Below are 4,227 nucleotides of genomic sequence, written 5' to 3' on the forward strand. Positions count from 1 at the left end.
AGCGACGCCGAGGGGGAGTTGACGCGGAACATCGTCGTCCCTATAGAAAACGAGTCACCGCAGCAGGTGGGGAAGGCTTCCAAGGTCGCTTCTGGGAAGCTCGCCACCTCTGCAGCTGCAGGTGGTTGGGAAAATTTTGTAGGTCGGTACCCTTGCAGGCCATTCGTAACAGGGGATACAATAGGTACGAGGGGCTTCGAGGTATGTGGAAAGGTGTAATGGTTCCAGGACTTACTTTTGGAAATGCGGTTGTTTGCTTTAAATCGGGGATACAATCAGGACTCGATGGGAACCAAAGGTCAGTGGGACGCTTCGCATTGGGCGCTCACGGGAAGACTACAAATGAAGCTGTGCAGGGTGATATGGGCTGGACTAGTTTTGAAGTGAGGGAAGCTCGCAGTAAAATTGAGTATGAAGAATAATGAGGAATATGGAAGAAAGTAAATGGGCTGGGAGAGTGTTGAGGTATCTGTACAGGAAAAACATTGACTCACAGTGGAGAAAAAGAACTAGGAAGCTTACCAGCAAGTATGCAGCCTGTAGGGTGGGCAACACAGCAACAAAGAACGTCAAGCGGAAAGTCAGGGAGGCTGAAATAATCTCATGGGTTGCGGGGTTGCGGCAATGGAAAAGAAACCTGCCATGAGTAACTACTTAAGAGGAAAAAACGAAATCAGGAAAGAAACCATTTATGATAACTCAAAGGGAAACTCATTACTTTTCGAAGCGAGATCGGGATGCCTTAGAACACGCACCTATACCGCGATATGTAAGAAGGAAGAAGAAGCATGTGCTTGCTGCAGTAAAACTATGGAAACTATGGAGCATGTTTTATTAGAATGTGAAGACGTCTGCCCAGCGGTCGATTTAGGCACCACTGGCCTCCTTGAAGCCATTGGGTTCAGCGAGAGCAGTGGAAAAGTAAACACATGTAAACATGTCCGCAATAGGGATTAGTAAGAGGATGGTAAGAGGTTATTGGAGGATTGGTGGAAGTAGATAAACGACAAAAAAACGGATACGTACAAAAGCACAGTGCGCAAGAGGGAATCAGAAAATTTGGTTGTGGGAGTTCATAACTGTTTTTTTTTTCTTGTTTAACCTTGGCAGGACATTAAGCAGTATAATAACAAGGGCTTGGTGGTGCAACCCACCGCCCGGTTGCAAAGGGCGCGCTCATATCATCCATCCACTTATGTTGTTTATGTTCCCATGACAACGTAAACAATCGTGTGCGCCGCCATTTAGCTAAAGTATTGCCCTCCTGTTAGGGCCGTAACTGAAGGGGACTTTGGCGCTAGCGTCAAAAGAGCGTCTGCTTAAAACCAGCCAATTGCAGCCATGCGGAGATTCACCCCTGGGGCTTGAGGGATCGCCAGCCCTTTGTGCGCGGGCGCGAGCGAGAAAAGCTGGGGGCTTTTGCTCCTTGAATATGTGGGTCTGCCTAGGCGCACTACCGAGAAGGTTTCCTAGCACGTGTTGCAGGCGTTTGTCCCTAGGCGTGTCGGCATTGCGTATGGGGTCGAGTTTGTTTACTCTCGGGTGTTGGTAGCCGGCGCTGTAAAATAGGTGAAGCAGCGGGCACTAGCTGACGCCCGATTTGGCGACCGCTGTGTCGGACAGACTGTCTCGCTCGTGCTAAGTCAGTCGTGGCGGATCATAGCTTTCTCGCGCCTTACAGCCAATTTTTTTTATGCGAACACCCCCTGGCACGCTCGGCCTCCGTGGCCCCAACCCACGGGCCACCCTGCTTAGAAGTTTTATCACCCCGCTACCCCTTGGGTGCCCTGGAGATCCTGCGCCGCCTGCTTTATTATAACCTCAGCTGCTCTCCTGCGGCCTCCGTTTGCCGGTTAGATGTGCCCTCCTGGAGCAGTGCTTGTAAAAAATCCAATCTACCCTCGCGACGAAAAAAGCGACCCGCGGCTTATACAACACCAGTCAGACACAGCGATCACCAAGGGGCGTCCGCGCCCACTGCCTCACCGCGCGGGCATGTCTGGGGACAAACGAGTACAACGCGCGCTAAGAAACCTCCTCCGTGTGCCTAGGCGGAGTCATACATTCAAGGAGCAATTAAAAGCCCCCAGATTTTCTCTATCGCGCCCGAGCACAAACGGCTGGCGATCACTCAAATGAACGTCTCGTCACATCACACTACAAGCAATAGCGCTATTCTGGACATTCCGCCGTTTTCTTCGATGCGTGACGTAGACGCGACGCGAATAAAATGGCGCTGATGACCCCATTTTGCGTTCGTAACGTGACGCCAACTTGACGTATTGCCTAAGAAACTGAAATGAAGGCGCTGAACGTAAGGTTCTAGGTAAAGCAAAACAGTTTTCCTCCGCAGTAAAAATAAAGCAGCTAGCTCAAAGCGCATGATTATTCCAACGAAAACGCTTCTCGCTTCCGTCGTCTGCTTCAGTAGCTAGGATGCGTGTCCCCGGGAAATGGAATGAATCGTCGTACGTTGGCGCCAACGCGCTTGTTTTCTACCTTGAGACAACATACGCGACCTACCAGTGGTGATGCGCGCACGTTCTAGGCCACGTTATCGCTATCTCGTGAAACGCAAGTGACTCAGCTCGACTCGGCTGGCTGAGAAATGGCCGAATATCACCGAGAGCGTTGCGCGCGCCAGAGATATCCACTAGCGCGACGCAAACGCCGGCGCTGCCATTTCTTGTTCACTTCGCTGCTTACTCGCACCGCGGGAGGAAACTTCAAGGCGCCGCCGCCTTGCGTACATTTCTTTTTATAAAGTAAAAAGACGCCGTTTCATAACTTTTGATTGTGCGAAAAGGCATTAATCTTGATTACAATACAAATGCAGCAATGAAAAGTGGACAACATTGCCGACAGTTTGCTATGTTCAATCAATATTATTTCGTATAAACGCGTTATTTTAAAAATTGATGGCCCCAAACACAAATGCCAACACCACCCGAGAGCGATGCAAATACTATGAGCACGCGTTATGAACAAAAGATTTTTATGGCGCCAAACGACGCGGAAAATGTGGCGATACGCATTCCTCTCGGCTGCCATTGCATATGGCTGCTCATTAGCATAATTCGCGCGGCTCGCACCATAGAGTTTCCTACAAGAATTTTTGTAGGAAACTCTATGGCTCGCACCACAAATTATGGCGGAAAATCTCAGCAATGGCGGCCTAGCGCAACGTCAGACATCGTCAAAATGACGTTTACGAAACAGCCCTTCCTGTGACGCTCCTCACGGGAGATTCCTTCAGCCAATCAGCAAGCTGGCATGGCGGCTATAATATCGATAATACGATATTAATATAATAACGATAATATCGTCATCTGTATCGTCATCTGTCTTGCTTGCGTTTCCTTTCTTGAAAACGCCGCGCCCGCTACTTTCCTGTCGGGAACGCTATGTCATGCTGATAACGCGCATGCCGTTCGTGACTGGAAAGTACCGGGCTCGCCGCGTTAAAGAAAGGAAATGCGGGCAAGTCAGATGACGATTATCGTTATGTGGCAAAAGGGTGTAATTTTGCTTAAGAGTGTACGTGACGCAAGAAAAACAAGTCGCAAAGTATAAGTTTATTTATACGCAGCACTTTTTAGTTTTAGCGGGAAAGAATAAAAATAAAACGTTGTCTGTAAGTTCATCTCACATTCTTGTTTTCCGATGCTCGCGTCAACTAACGGATGCATAGACCATGTTATGGTGAGAAGGGTGAGAAACTCTATGAAAGGATGGGATTAACACTAGGCGTGACGTGTTTCCTTATGCCAGTTTTCGCCGAGTGTCCCCTTCAAGCTTGTTGAACTTGGGATACTGTTTCGAATATTCCTCCTCCACCTTCCTTCATAACTAGCACTCTCCACATGGCCTCCAAAACTTGGAGGCGCGCGTCGCATGTTTCTGGCTCTCGCAATTACGACACCAATCACGTATTTTGGCTCCCAAAATCGCTTCCGCCGCGTCCAACCAACAGAAGCATGGCCTTTAAGACCTGCATTTAGCTTCAGAGGACGCCACGCTATGAGCCGTCGACTTGTACACTACCGTGCACCGTATGACAAGTGTTGTGTTACAAGTGTCTAAAATATTTATCCAACTCAACTTATAGATGTTATTCAAAGCAAAAAACATTACTAGGTGACAAAATACATATTTAATTAATTGTTGTACTCTCTGGCATTTTTCAGCGCCCTCAGTTTATGCGCGAGCTTGACTTCGGTTACGAAG

The sequence above is a fragment of the Dermacentor variabilis genome, chromosome 1, assembly GCF_050947875.1.
Source record: "Dermacentor variabilis isolate Ectoservices chromosome 1, ASM5094787v1, whole genome shotgun sequence".
NCBI lineage: Eukaryota > Metazoa > Arthropoda > Arachnida > Ixodida > Ixodidae > Dermacentor > Dermacentor variabilis.